Source organism: Podarcis gaigeae (genome assembly GCF_964106915.1).
Source record: "Podarcis gaigeae genome assembly, chromosome: 7".
NCBI lineage: Eukaryota > Metazoa > Chordata > Lepidosauria > Squamata > Lacertidae > Podarcis > Podarcis gaigeae.
The window spans coordinates 86,781,452-86,797,340 of NC_139683.1; the positions used below are offsets into that span (position 1 = coordinate 86,781,452).

At 43.3% G+C, this 15,889-nt stretch overlaps 2 protein-coding genes and 2 pseudogenes across 4 annotated transcripts in view; all 4 read right to left on the reverse strand.

Moving 5' to 3' along the window:
- The window catches only part of LOC310849420 (uncharacterized protein), a 79,414-nt gene that overhangs the window by 31,372 nt on the left and 32,153 nt on the right, over positions 1-15,889 (reverse strand). The gene's annotated exons all lie outside the window — the stretch shown is intronic.
- LOC310848861 (protocadherin beta-16-like) overlaps positions 1-15,889 on the reverse strand; it is a 53,438-nt gene that overhangs the window by 28,106 nt on the left and 9,443 nt on the right. The gene's annotated exons all lie outside the window — the stretch shown is intronic.
- Positions 355-3,663, reverse strand: LOC310848863 (protocadherin beta-16 pseudogene; annotated as a pseudogene). The gene has a single exon. The product of its transcript is annotated as a protocadherin beta-16 pseudogene (transcript).
- LOC310848857 (protocadherin beta-16 pseudogene) lies at positions 12,141-15,241 on the reverse strand (annotated as a pseudogene). The gene has a single exon. The product of its transcript is annotated as a protocadherin beta-16 pseudogene (transcript).

Consider the following 15,889-nt stretch of genomic DNA (forward strand, 5'->3'; position numbering starts at 1 on the left):
ACAGAACACAATGAGAGTCCAGATTGAGTTTGTTTGAAATGAAAACTGTTTTAAAAGTCTGGGTCAATAAAAAAGCTCTCAATCCAGCACCAAAAAGGCCAGAAAGATGGTTCTGGGCAAGTTTCCCTTGGAAGGCTACTCCGCAAATGGGGTGCAACTACCAAGAGTCCCTATAAACAATTTATATAACCGGGAAGTCCATCTCATAAAGGGCCCCTGAGTGCATGTAAGCCCCTGTGTGCATGTTAGACACATTAGGGGTATATTCTAGTAAACACAGCTGTATATGCAGCAACTGTGATTAGCATTTTGAGCTAAGTTTAATACAGAGAAGACTCAACAATAAGGTAACAAAGGAACAGAAGAAGAATAGGATGTAGGGTAAGAAGGAAACAATTGTGACATCGATTTGAAATAAAATTAAACACTGAAGCCTTATCTCTCTGGTCACTGTATAACTTATCAACGAAGAGCAACTAAAGAAGAACATCTGATGTTATTAATAACCAAGCAAAAGGCATTATTAATCACAAGTTAGCTCACTGGCATAATCCCTCACCTTTTTCTCTGATTCTTTTTCTTCCACCAGATTAGGAATATCTTGGGAAGCAGAAGGAGGGGTCTGGTTCACATTGAGGTTTGGGTCCCCCACAGAAAATACAGGAATGAGGGGCCTGAGGAACCTGAACTCGCTGCTCAAGGACCCCCCGGTTAAGCACACATCGTAGTGGTAACTCCTGGAAAGAGACCCGCTCTGAGAATCGCCACAGTTCTCTGGGATGTCGGGTCTGGCAGGTGGGAAGTGAGGAGGGGCAGCGATAAAACTTTCCCTGGGATCCCTCCTGCAGATCTTGATGGCAGCCAAGGAAACAATGCAGACGAGGAAGACAAAGGAGACGGCAGCCAGGCAGATCACCAGGTACAAGGTCAAGCTCCCATCTTCTTCCTGCTCCTCTTTACTGACCTCCACAGCCTTCATATAAGGATCCGAAAAGCCACCCATGGGAAGGACATGGAGCATGGCAGTGCTGCTCCGGGGAGGGAGCCCGTTGTCCCTGACCACGATCAGGAGTCTCTGCTTGCTGGTGTCTCGCTCGCTCAGGGCTCTCCTGGTTCTCACTTCCCCATTCTGGGCTCCTATGCTGAAAAGACCAGGGTCTGTGGCCTTCAGCAGCTCATAGGAAAGCCACGAGTTCTGGCCAGAATCTCCATCCACAGCCACCACCTTGGTGACCAGGTAGCCGGCCTCCACCGACTTGGGCACCAGCTCATTGCAGGGGGATGTGCTGTTCTGAAGAGGGTAGAGGAAGAAGGGAGCGTTGTCGTTTTCGTCTAGGATTACGACTCGGACAGTAACTTCTGAGCTGAGGGGAGGAGACCCTCCATCTGTAGCCCTCACCGTCACTTTGAAATCTTTGATCTGCTCATAATCCAGAGATCGGAGGGCATACAGATTCCCGCTTTCAGAGTTGACTGAGATGTAAGAGGCCACAAGGCCCTCAGTGACCTTCCCAGGCAAAAGGGAGTAGGTGACCTTGGCATTCTTCTCAGTGTCCAGATCAGCAGCATGGACTGAGCCAATGAGCAGTCCTGGAATATTGTTTTCCCGTATCTGCATTTCACATGAAGACTTTTCAAATACTGGAGGGTTGTCATTGACATCTGAGATCTGAACATTAATAATTCTTGTTGAAGTTAACCTGGGGGATCCCTGGTCAACGGCTGTGATGGTGACATTATACTCTGAGACCTTCTCTCTGTCCAAGGGACTTTGGACCACAAGCTGGTAATAGTTATTCATAGTGGATTTTAACATAAAAGGAAGATTTACCTCCACAGAGCACATGGTTCTGCCATTGTCTCCAGAGTCTCGGTCTGTGACAGTGAAGAGAGCAACAAGTTTCTCCAGGGGAGAATCCTCTGCCAAAGGACTAGTGATGGATATGACGGACACTTCGGGGACATTGTCATTCACATCCTCAATCTCTACCAGGACCTTGCAATGACCTGAAAGGCCCCCTCCATCTGTTGCTTTGATGCTCATGCCATAGCTGGTTTCTTTTTCATAATCAAGCTGACCAGAAAGGGTGATATCCCCCATTATTTCATTTAGGTGGAACAGATCATATATTTCTTCAGGCACTCTGTAGAATGAGTAGATGATCTGTGCATTTGAACCAAAATCCAAATCTGTGGCTTCCACTTTGAAGACCAGGGTGCCCCGTGGACTGTTTTCCTTTAACCTTACTTTATATTCTGAATGAGTAAACTGTGGGGAATTATCATTATTGTCAAGAACATCAATATTTATTTGAACTGTGCCTGATCTCCGTGGCTCCCCTCCATCCACAGCCTTAAGAGTCAGTCTAAAGTGTGAGTCCTTCTCCCTGTCCAGCGGCTTCTCCAGGACAAGATCCACATACTTGTTTCCATCCTCTTCACTTTTAACATCAAGCATGAAATGCTCATTGGGACTGAGAGTGTAGTTTTGGATGTTATTTATCCCCAGGTCCTCATCTCGGGCAGATTCCAAGGGGAAATGTGTATTTGGAGAGACATTTTCAGGAATCTCCAGATCAAATGCCTTTTTAGAGAATTTGGGGACATTATCATTCACATCTTCTATCTTGACTACGATACTGAAGATCTTTAAGGGGTCTTGCAACACAATTTCAGTGTGTAATAAGCAAGGATCAGTCTGGCCACATACTATTTCTCGGTCTATTTTATCATTTATCAACAAATTCCCAGAATGGGTATCCATACGAAAATATTGCTTAGTGTTCTTAGAAACCAGCTGGGCTCTGCGAGCAGAGAGCTCCCCTTTTCCCAGTTTCAAATCCTCCAGCACATTAGCCACCAAAGACCCCCTTTTCTTTTCTTCAGGCACAGAATAGTGAAGTGAAATACTCAGTGCTCCAGGAAGACAAAGGAAAAGCAAAAAATACAGACCTTGTTCCTTTCTGTAGCTGTCTCCCATGGCTCAAGAATCTCTGGCCAAAAGATGAAGTTTCTGACAGTCTTCCAGTGATAATCTCTGCTGCTGTAGAAAGGAATTTGATGCTGCCGTGTTGATGGCTTTGCTGTACTTTATGTTATCTCTTTATCGCATATGAAAGTCACCCCTCCTTTGTTCCAGCCACCTTTTTGCTCATGGCTTCCTGTGAGTTCCTTCACAAAATTCTGAATTCCAGTTCATGTCTTTGCCTGTACTACCACCGTGTGGCTGAGCAAAGAAAAGCCACTAAGATTCAGTAAATAACACTGAATGCAGTGCACATTACACTGAACAGGAAAGGTTCAGATTCACAGTTTCTCTGTTCATAAAAACTGTTTTATTAGTAGGAAGATGCCTCTTTTCCATATGAATGAATGCAGATATCACAAAACAATGCATTACGTTCTATAGTTCTTGAACACTGTTGTGCATGGGAGTCAATCTAATACGGGGAATTCAAGTTGCACAGCACATATGGTGCTCTTGTGGAACAATCTCCCTCCTTCCCACCTCAATCAAACATTTTGCAATAAATAAATTGACAGGAAAACACCTTGGAAAATGTAGGGTTACTGTACTATTGCTTGATTCAAGTGTCATATGGCTTTCACACAGAGAATGTAGCAGGCTATGGATATCTACATAAGTATTAGGATAATAACACTATATCAATTTATATACACAACTGTGTTTTTCCCCCCCTCACTTCTCCCCCCTCCCCCTTTAAAACTTTCTTTCTTTCTTTCTTTCTTTCTTTCTTTCTTTCTTTCTTTCTTTCTTTCGTTCTTTCTTTCTTTCTTTCTTTCTTTCTTTCTTTCTTTTAAGTAGTTATAATGAATGATCAATAAACAGGTCATATGGAAGCAACCTGTATCTCAGCTTTTGCATGACACCCCCCTCCCATACAGAGAGTTTAAAGAGGTTATGAAGTTATTCTATAGCACATCAAACCACAAAACTATAAATATGAAAGTTTATAAGCCTCTATGCAAGGGCAGAAAGAACAATATCAGAATAAGACGACACAGAGAAACTGAACAGGAAAAATATGGGAAGAATTTCAAATTCGCATTCAGATTTCCTGCACTCAGCTGAATTCAGGCTTGCACCTCACAGATATAGGGGGACCAAACTAGAGAGAGAAAAGTTTATTAATTGAAAGATAATTATTTGAAAATCATTAATAGTTGGTATTTAACTCAGAGTAGGTTGGCTAAGATTTATAAAACAGAATCAGATAAATGTTGGAAGTGTAAAGAAACGGAGGGAACTTTTTTCACATGTGGTGGACATGTAAAAAGGTAAAAGTATATGGGGAAATTGAAAATTGAAAAAAATGTTTAAAACTACTTTAAAAGACACACATCAGTGTTATTTTTGTTGGGAAAAACCCAAACTAAAATTCCTGGGTGTGAGAAAAGGTTATTTATGTATGCCACAATTGTGGTCCATGCATTTTTAGCCCCAAAATGGAAAATGTGCTAGGTCCCAACTAAAGGGGATCAGCAACTTAAGTTGACAGGATATGCAGAACATGCAGATTTAACACAGAGAATAAGAGAGCAAGAAGAACACACATTAAAGAAGAGTGGAAAACATTTACTAAATATAAGAAAAATGACTTTATACATCTGAAAACACTGGCAGCACTAAGATAAATTCAATAGAGAAAATAATTTTTGATGGAGGTAAAAGTGGAAAACTTACTTGAATGCTTATAGTAAAATAGGGGTATGAAAAATGAATCATGGAAGGAGAAGGGAAATCATGGGATATTTAAATGTAAAATTGAAAATTTAATAAAAAATTATTATCAAACTAGAGGGAGAAATGTTTGAAATTAAACCATTCAAATGGTACTCTCACCTGGAGGATATGTTGACTTTCACCTGCATGACTGGGGACTCCCTCGTTGGAACTCCTTGGATTCACCTGAGTGTTAGGAGGCTCCACAGAGGAAACAGGAAACAGGGGCCTGAGAAACCTGAACTCGCTGTTCAGAGACCCACCAGCTAAGCACACCTCATAGTTGTAAGCCTGGGATAGAGATCCAGCACAAGAATCTGCAGAGTTCTCCTGAGAATCAGGTCCTCCTCTGGTGGTCTTCTGCTGGTTTCCTCACTGCGAGAATTGAAGTTACAGGGAACCAGGCAGAAGGCCTTCTTGGCAGTGGCAGACTGCCTGTGTAATGCCCTCCCTTCAGATGTCAAGGAGATAAAGAACTACACAGCTTTTAGAAGACATCTGAAAGCAGCCCTGTTTCGGGAAGTTTTTAATGTTTGATGTTTTATTATGTTTTAATATATTATGTAAGCAGCCCAGAGTGGCTGGGAAACCCAGACGGATGGACGGGGCATAAATATTAATATTAATATTAATATTAATATTAATATTAATATTAATATTAATATTTCTGTTTAAGAGGTAAAGAGAGGCTTGGAATGAAGTAGAATTCCCAGTCACAATGTATACTTTAGAGAGTGAGAGTCACTTTTACTAATTGAATTGGGTTCCATGTTCATACAAGTAGGAGCCCATAACAAAATGCTGCATGGATTAGTAAAGCGGTTTCGTGCCCCCCCAAAAACCTCACTCCTCTTCCCCATGCAAAATTCATTCTCTGGCTTCATGTTCCACACTCCTAGCTGTGGCTCCCATTTCTCTTTTTCCATTTTCTCCATTGCTTGTTCCACCATTTCTGGAGATCATTCCCTTGTATAAACGCAAAATGGAAAATAAAACACACTGCCAAGTTTCCAGCCAATTCACTGAACCATTTCCAAACGAGGAGTCCTGGAACTTATTGCCCACACCCATTTCTCATCATAATGGAGGAAGGTGATTCAGCAAAATCACCCTTAACCAAAGTGCCATAGCTATGACCCTTACTTATAAATCTTTCTCTTCTCCTTTGGTCCTCATTCATTTCTGCTCCTAACATACGCACATGCTTAACTTTTTCTCACAGCAGGCACAAACTGAGCATGTGTGGGAGACACCCTTATGAAATCCCACTGACTAACATTGGCCATAACAATGCATTTTAATAACAACTACAAATATGTTACTCTGCTATTAAGCTTGATACAGTACTAACATAGAAATATTCTGGGGAGTGTGGGTCCCAGAAAAGTCTATGGAAGAAAAATGCATAGCACCTGTCAACACGTCATTCAAGTTCCTTGTCAAAGAGCTAATTTCTTGAATATGAGCCATTTCTTATCCTATCTATCCCAAACTTAGCATAGACTTTCCTCAGACATATATTTCCTACACTTCCAAGTTTCTGTAAGGCCATTTTCCAACCAAAGACTGTAGGACCTACTCCTTGCATCAGAGAGCCAAGGCTCACTGGTTGACCATCAGCTTTGAAGTTAGTCCCAGGTTCAATCCCTTGCATCCTTAGGTAGGTCGGCAGAGATCCCTGTCTGAAATCCTGGGGAGCAGCTGCCAGTCACTGTAGACAATACTGCGATAGAGCACCACTGGTCTGCATCAGTACAAGGCAGTTCACTCTGATAATTCTTATTGTCATCCCACTGCCCCAATTAATTATTATAACGACACCATGTGATTCAGCCAGCTAACCCTTAACATATTAGCAGTTCAAATGGCAAAACAGAACACAAAGAGAGTCCAGATTGAGTTTGTTTGAAATGAAAACTGTTTTAAAAGTCTGGATCAATAAAAAAGCTCTCAATCCAGCACCAAAAAGGACAGAAAGATGGTTCTGGGCAAGTTTCCCTTGGAAGGCTACTCCGCAAATGGGGTGCAACTACCAAGAGTCCCTATAAACAATTTATATAACCGGGAAGTCCGTCTCATAAAGGGCCCCTGAGTGCATGTTAGACACATTAGGGGGTATATTCTAGTACACACAGCTGTATATGCAGCAACTGTGATTAGTACATAGCATTTTGAGCTACGTTTAATACAGAGAGGACTCAACAATAAGGTAACAAAGGAACAGAAGAAGAATAGGATGTAGGGTAAAAAGGAAACAATTGTGACATCGATTTGAAATAAAATTAAAAACTGAAGCCTTATCTCTCTGGTCACTGTATAACTTATCAACGAAGAGCAACTAAAGAACATCTGATGTTATTAATAACCAAGCAAAAGGCATTATTAATCACAAGTTAGCTCACTGGCATAATCCCTCACCTTTTCCTCTGATTCTGTTTTCCCCGCTTGGTCAGGAATATCTTGGGAAGCAGAAGGAGGGGTCTGGTTCACATTGAGGTTTGGGTCCCCCACAGAAAATACAGGAATGAGGGGCCTGAGGAACCTGAACTCGCTGCTCAAGGACCCCCCGGTTAAGCACACATCGTAGTGGTAACTCCTGGAAAGAGACCCGCTCTGAGAATCGCCACAGTTCTCTGGGATGTCGGGTCTGGCAGGTGGGAAGTGAGGAGGGGCAGCGATAAAACTTTCCCTGGGATCCCTCCTGCAGATCTTGATGGCAGCCAAGGAAACAATGCAGACGAGGAAGACAAAGGAGACGGCAGCCAGGCAGATCACCAAGTACAAGGTCAAGCTCCCATCTTCTTCCTGCTCCTCTTTACTGACCTCCACAGCCTTCATATAAGGATCCGAAAAGCCACCCATGGGAAGGACATGGAGCATGGCAGTGCTGCTCCGGGGAGGGAGCCCGTTGTCCCTGACCACGATCAGGAGTCTCTGCTTGCTGGTGTCTCGCTCGCTCAGGGCTCTCCTGGTTCTCACTTCCCCATTCTGGGCTCCTATGCTGAAAAGACCAGGGTCTGTGGCCTTCAGCAGCTCATAGGAAAGCCACGAGTTCTGGCCAGAATCTCCATCCACAGCCACCACCTTGGTGACCAGGTAGCCGGCCTCCACCGACTTGGGCACCAGCTCATTGCAGGGGGATGTGCTGTTCTGAAGAGGATAGAGGAAGAAGGGAGCGTTGTCGTTTTCGTCTAGGATTACGACTCGGACAGTAACTTCTGAGCTGAGGGGAGGAGACCCTCCATCTGTAGCCCTCACCGTCACTGTGAATTCTTTGATCTGCTCGTAATCCAGGGATCGGAGGGCATACAGATTTCCGCTTTCAGAGTTGACCAAGATGTAAGAGGCCACAAGGTCATCAGTGACCTTCCCAGGCAAAAGGGAGTAGGTGACCTTGGCATTCTTCTCAGTGTCCAGATCAGCAGCATGGACTGAGCCAATGAGCAGTCCTGGAATATTGTTTTCCCGTATCTGCATTTCACATGAAGACTTTTCAAATACTGGAGGGTTGTCATTGACATCTGAGATCTGAACATTAATAATTCTTGTTGAAGTTAACCTGGGGGATCCCTGGTCAACGGCTGTGATGGTGACATTATACTCTGAGACCTTCTCTCTGTCCAAGGGACTTTGGACCACAAGCTGGTAATAGTTATTCATAGTGGATTTTAACATAAAAGGAAGATTTACCTCCACAGAGCACATGGTTCTGCCATTGTCTCCAGAGTCTCGGTCTGTGACAGTGAAGAGAGCAACAAGTTTCTCCAGGGGAGAATCCTCTGCCAAAGGACTAGTGATGGATATGACGGACACTTCAGGGACATTGTCATTCACATCCTCAATCTCTACCAGGACCTTGCAATGACCTGAAAGCCCCCCTCCATCTGTTGCTTTGATGCTCATGCCATAGCTGGTTTCTTTTTCATAATCAAGCTGACCAGAAAGGGTGATATCCCCCATTATTTCATTTAGGTGGAACAGATCATATATTTCTTCAGGCACTCTGTAGAATGAGTAGATGATCTGTGCATTTGAACCAAAATCCAAATCTGTGGCTTCCACTTTGAAGACCAGAGTGCCCCGTGGGCTGTTTTCCTTTAACCTTACTTTATATTCTGAATGAGTAAACTGTGGGGAATTGTCGTTGATGTCAAGAACATCAATATTTATTTGAACTGTGCCTGTTCTCCGTGGCTCCCCTCCATCCACAGCTGTGAGAGTCAGTTCAAAGTGTGGCTCCTTTTCCCTGTCCAGCAGCTTCTCCAGGACAAGATCCACATACTTGTTTCCATCCTCTTCACTTTTAACATCAAGCCGGAAATGTTCATTGGGACTGAGAGTGTAGTTTTGGATGTTATTTATCCCCAGGTCCTCATCTCGGGCAGATTCCAAGGGGAAATGTGTATTTGGAGAGACATTTTCAGGAATCTCCAGATCAAATGCCTTTTTAGAGAATTTGGGGACATTATCATTCACATCTTCTATCTTGATTTCAATACTGAAGATCTTTAAGGGGTCTTGCAACACAATTTCAGTGTGTAATAAGCAAGGATCAGTCTGGCCACATAATGTTTCTCGGTCTATTTTATCATTTATCAACAAATTCCCAGTCTTGGTATCCATACGAAAATATTGCTTACTGTTCTTAGAAACCAGATGGGCTCTGCGAGCTGACAGCTCCCCTGTTCCCAGTTTCAAATCCTCCAGCACATTGGCCACCAAAGACCCCCTTTTCTTTTCTTCAGGCACAGAATAGTGGAGTGAAATACTCAGTGCTCCAGGAAGACAAAGGAAAAGCAAAAAATACAGACCTTGTTCCTTTCTGTAGCTGTCTCCCATGGCTCAAGAATCTCTGGCCAAAAGATGAAGTTTCTGACAGTCTTCCAGTGATAATCTCTGCTGCTGTAGAAAGGAATTTGACGCTGCCGTGTTGATGGCTTTGCTGTGCTTTATGTTATCTCTTTATCGCATATGAAAGTCACCCATCCTTTGTTCCAGCCACCTTTTTGCTCATGGCTTCCTGTGAGTTCCTTCACAAAATTCTGAATTCCAGTTCATGTCTTTGCCTGTACTCCCACCTTGTGGCTGAGCAAAGAAAAGCCACTAAGATCCAGTAAATAACACTGAATGCAGAACACATTACACTGAACAGGAAAGGTTCAGATTCACTGTTTCTCTGTTCATAAAAGTCTGTTTTATTACTAGGAAGATGCCTCTTTTCCATATGAATGAATTCAGATATCACAAAACAATGCATTACTTTCTATAGTTCTTGAACACTGTTGTGCATGTGGGGTCAATCTAATACTGGGAAATTCAGATGCACAGCACATATGTTGCTCTTGTGGAACAATCTCCCTCCTTCCCACCTCAATCAAATATTTTGCAATAACGAAAGTGACAGGAAAATGCCTTCGAAAGTGTATGATAAATTTTGCTTGATGCCATATGGCTTGCACACAGAGAATGTAGCAGGCCATTAATATCTACATAAGTATTAGGATAACAACACTATTTATATACAGCTGTGTTTTTTCCCCCTCACTTCTGCCCCTCCCCCCTTTATAACTTTCTTTCTTTCTTTTAAGTAGTAAGAATGAATGATGAATAAACAGGTCATTGCGTGTTCGGACCTTGAAACCTCCCCCTTATATAAATGCACACAAGACTCACATTTTGGTTTGGTTTGTGGCAGAATTTAGGCCACAACTTTATTGATTACAGCAAGTGAGTGGTTGCATAGGCTCTGGTTGGACTAGCGGCAGGCGAAACCCAAATGGCAACAGCCAATCAGCCAAGTGGGAAAATTCCTGCCGTGCCCTTGTCCCAATGCCAGACGACACACAATGGCATAGCAAAGTCAACGCACAAGCCCTAAAAGTAGAGAGATGTGGGCGGGTGTTCCAAAGCACGCACCAAAAGAGAAAGCTCTGGGTCACGTGTATACGTATATATAGGTCCCTTGATCCATTTAGCCTGCGTCCTATTGGCCTGATTAAACCCTGCATCAAGGAACCTACCAATTGGGTGTTGTGGCTAACGAATCATACCCACCCACAATGCACGGTTTGGTTGCCAGGTCTCACCGCAACATGTTCCCTCTTTAAGGGAGGACCTGATTATGGAAGCAACCTGCATCTCCGCTTTTGCGTGACACCCCCCTCCCATACAGAGAGTTTAAAGAGGTTATGAAGTTATTCTATAGCACATCAAACCACAAAATTATTAATATGGAAGTCTATATCCCTCTATGCAAGGGCAGAAACAACAATACAGAATACAACGACACAGGTAAACTGAACAGGAAAAATATGGGAAGAATTTCAAATGTGCATTCAGATTTCCTGCACTCAGCTGAATTCAGACTTGCGCCTCACAGATATAAGGGGACCAAACTATAGAGAGAAAATGTTATTAATTGAAAGATAGTAATTTGAAAATCATTAATAGTTGGTATTTAATTCAGAGTAGGTTGGCTAAGATTTATAAAACAGAATTAGATACGTGTTGGAAGTGTAAAGAAACGGAGGGAACTTTTTTTTCACATATGGTGGACATGTAAAAAGGCAAAAGTATATGGGGAAGTGATATATAATAAGTTGAAAAAAATGTTTGAAACTACTTTTCCAAAAAACACAAACACCAGAGTCCTTTTTGTTGGGAAAACCCCAAACTAAAATTCCTAGGTGTCAGAAAAAGTTATTTATGTATGCAACAATTGGGGTCTGTGCTTTCTTAGCCCCAAAATGGAAAGTGAGCAAGGTCCCAACTGAAGAGGATCGGCAACTTAAAGGTAAAGGTAAAGGTACCCCTGCCCGTACGGGCCAGTCTTGACAGACTCTGGGGTTGTGCGCCCATCTCACTCAAGAGGCCAGGGGCCAGCGCTGTCCGGAGACACTTCCGGGTCACGTGGCCAGCGTGACAAAGCTGAATCTGGCGAGCCAGAGCCACCCACGGAAACGCCGTTTACCTTCCCGCTGGTAAGCGATCCCTATTTATCTACTTGCACCCGGAGGTGCTTTCGAACTGCTAGGTTGGCAGGCGCTGGGACCGAGCAGCGGGAGCGCACCCCGCCGCAGGGATTCGAACCGCCGACCTTTCGATCGGCAAGTCCTAAGCGCTGAGGCTTTAACCCACAGCGCCACCTGCGTCCCTTATCGGCAACTTAAGTTGACAGAAAATGCAGAACGTTCAGATTTAGCACATAGAATAAGAGAGCAAGACGAACATACATTTAAAGAAGAGTGGAAAACATTTACTGAATATATGAAAAATGACTGTATACAGCTTAAAACACTGGCAGCACTAAGATAATTTCAATAGAGAAAATAATTTTTGATGGAGGTAAAAGTGGAATTTTTTTTGAATGCTTATAGTAAAACAGGGATATGAAAAGTGAATAATGGAAGGAGAAGGGAAGTCATGGGATATTTTAAAGGCTTATTTGAAAATGTGAAAATGAAGATTTAATAAACATTATTATCAAACTAGAGAGAGAGAAATTTGAAATTAAACCATTCAAATGGTACTCTCACCTGAACCCCATGTTGACTTTCACCTGCATGACTGGGGACTCCTTCAGAATCATTGGAACTCCTTAGATTCAGCTGAGTGTTAGGAGGCTCCACAGAGAAAACAGGAAATAGGGGCCTGAGAAACCGGAACTCGCTGTTCAGAGACCCACCAGCTAAGCACACCTCATAGTTGTAAGCCTGGGATAGAGATCCAGCACCAGAATCCGCAGAGTTCTCCTGGGAATCAGGTCCCACCGGGAAATTGGCTGCAGAATTATAGGTTCCTATGAACTTTTCACGTTTCTGCAACTTGATTACAACAAACGCCAGCACAGAAATGAGAAAGATGCTTGAGATGGCAGCCAAGCAGATGATCAGATACATAGTCAGGCTGGGGTTTTCCTCCTCCACGGTTTCCTCCTTTGGGAGAGCCACACTTTTCAGATAAGGGTCAGAGAAGCCGTCCACTAGCAGGATTCTGAGCGTGGCAGAGGTGGACTGGGGAGGATGGCCGTTGTCTCGGACCACCACAATCAGATTCTGCTTGAAGCTGTCTCGGTTGCTGACCGGCCTCAGGGTGGTCACTTCTCCATTCTGGGCCCCCACCGTGAACAGACCCGGTTCTGTGGCCTTCAGCAGCTGGTAGGAAAGCCAAGAGTTCTGGCCAGAATCCCTGTCCACAGCCACCACCTTGGTGACCAGGTAGCCAGTCTCTGCCCCTCGGGGAACCAGGTCATTCGAGGGGGAAGTGCCATTCTGGAGAGGGTAGAGGATGAAGGGGGCATTGTCATTTTCATCCACAACCCGAACGCGGATGGGAACTTCTGAGCTCAGTGGAGGGGAACCTGAATCCACAGCCCTCACCGTCACCTGGAAATCTTGTACTTCCTCATAATCCAGAGACCGGATGGCATACAGGTTCCCCGTCTCAGAGTTGATGGAGATGTAAGAGGATGTGGGGCCATCATTGACCTTCCCAGGCAAAAGCGAGTAGGTCACTTTGGCATTCTGCGCCGTGTCCAGATCAACAGCATGGACTGAATTGATCAGAAGACCAGGAATATTGTTTTCTCTTAACTGCATTTCATAGAATGGCTTTTCAAACACTGGAGGGTTGTCATTGACATCTGAGATTTGAACATGAAGTATTATTGTGGAAGTGAGTCTGGGAGAGCCCTGGTCAGTGGCTGTGATAGTAATGTTATATTCACTGACTTTTTCTCTGTCCAGTGGCTGTTGGATCACCAGCTGGTAATAGTTGTTCTCTGTGGGTTTGAGCAAAAATGGCAGGTTGACTTCAGTGGTGCAGGCAGTTTTGCCACTGTCCCCAGAGTCCACATCTGTGACACTGAAAAGGGCCACCACTGTGTCTGGGGGAGAATCCTCAGGTAAGGGACTGGTGATGGAAGTGATTGATATCTCTGGAGCATTATCATTCTCATCTTCAATGTCTACAATTACTTTGCAATAAGCAGAAAGCCCTCCTCCATCTGAGGCTTTGATGTGCATCTCATAACTGGTGATTTCTTCATAGTCAGTCATCCCTACAACAGTAAGTTCCCCAGTGTGTTTGTTTAACTTGAATGATCTCAACACATTTTCTGGAACTTCACTGAAGGAATAAGTGATGTGAGCATAGGAACCAAAATCCCTGTCAGTGGCTTCCACTTTTGCGACCAATGTATCCAATGGGCTGTTTTCCATTACTTTCACTTTGTACTCAGATTGTGAAAACTGAGGTACATTATCATTAGCATCCAGAATATTGATGAGAAGCTGTGCTGTTCCAGTTCTTTTTGGGATCCCCCCATCGATAGCTGACAGAGTAAGATGAATGTGTGGATTCACCTCACGGTCTAGCGGTTTCTCTAGCACCAGTTCTGCATATTTGCTACCATCGCTGTGACTTTTCAAATTCAGCATAAAATGTTCATTAGGACTAAGTGTATAGTTCTGAACAGAATTTTCTCCTTTGTCTGAGTCTTGAGCTTTCTCCAAAGGAAATCGGGTATTTGTTGGAATTTGCTCTGATATTTCAAAAATAAATTGATTTTTAGAGAATTGGGGGGAATTATCATTCACATCCTCTATCTGAACTTCAATTCTATGCAGCTGCAATGGATTTTCCAGCACTATTTCAGACAGTAGAATACATGGTTCATTCTGACCACACAGGGACTCCCGATCTATTTTATCCTTTACTGTCACATCTCCAGAATGAGGATCCAGCTGGAAATACTGCTTGGAGCTCTTAGAAACCAGCCTGGCTCTCCGAGCAGACAGCTCCTTTGCATCCACTCTCAAATCTTTTAGCACATTCGCTACCAGAGACCCCCTTTTCTCCTCCTCTGGCACTGAATAGCGGAAAGACTCACACATTGCTATGCATGCACAGAGATACAGGGAAAAAGACCAAACTTGCCTGATCTTGAGGTGCATTTCCATTCTCCCAGCTTCTCCTCCTGAAATGCAAGGCATTGTCCTCTTCTCTATTCCAAGGCGTGTATCTTCTTAACTGTATTTATCTTCTGAATGTGACACTGTGTCCTGCTTATTCCTACTGAATTTCTGAAGACTGGCTTGCAATGGGACCTGCTCTTTTTCCTGTGCTGATTCCTTTGTCTAATGGCTTCAGCTCTTGAGGAGAGCAGCGGCTGTTCCCCAATTTCCTTCTTTTATCTTGTGCAATACCACCACCTTGTGTTTGAACTATGTTATGGCATTGCAAAAAACAAAATATTTTCCAGAATAAGAGCTGGTAAACATGAGCATCCATGTGGAGATGCAAGAGAACAGCCACCCCAATGGACCATAAACCCCATATTCCCAGCTTTCTTTCTTTTTAAGAGTTTCTAGCATCTTTAGCACCTGAGATATGAAATACAGTAAAACATATATTTTTCTCCTTTTGATGATGATGACGATTTGGTGAGAAATTATAGTATTATCACCCTACCATTACTTCCATGAGTTCCTGCAGACACAATATGGGCTGTATGATTTGTGTCCAGCTAAGTCATTCACAGTGTACATGCAATGAAATCAATGCGCATGATCTTTTTTTCTTTGTTTCTTACATCCATTGGTCTCAGTGGGACCTCTTTGAGTTCCACTTACCGTAGTTGAATACAATCCTTGGAACCTTCTTCCTGCTCCCAAAATTATTCTGTCATGTTTTACATTTCTTAGGCTACTAAAACCTCCTAATGTTTGTTTCCCCAACCACCACCACCCTCCATCACAGCCTAACCTACAGTACCCACAAGGCTGCTGGGAGGATAAAATGTGAAGCAGGAGAACTATGTAGACCACATCGAACAACTTTTACATTATTAATGTAAAAATAAATAAATAAAATCAGTCTATCTGCTAAAAAGGCAAAGAGAGGCTTGGAATGAAGGAGAGTTCCCAGCCATGATGACTGACTGATGAATATACACATTTGAATATGAAGTTTGCATTCATCTGTAAATGTTCTGTTCCTCTTTGATTCTTCAAAAGGCATTTCATTGGAACAAACGTCATGTCCTACAAGCAACTCCCCCTCTTTCTCTAAAGTATACGCCACACACACGCTCTTCCAGACATGTTAGCATTCTGTATTATTAAGGTTTCCCTGACCATTCAGTCC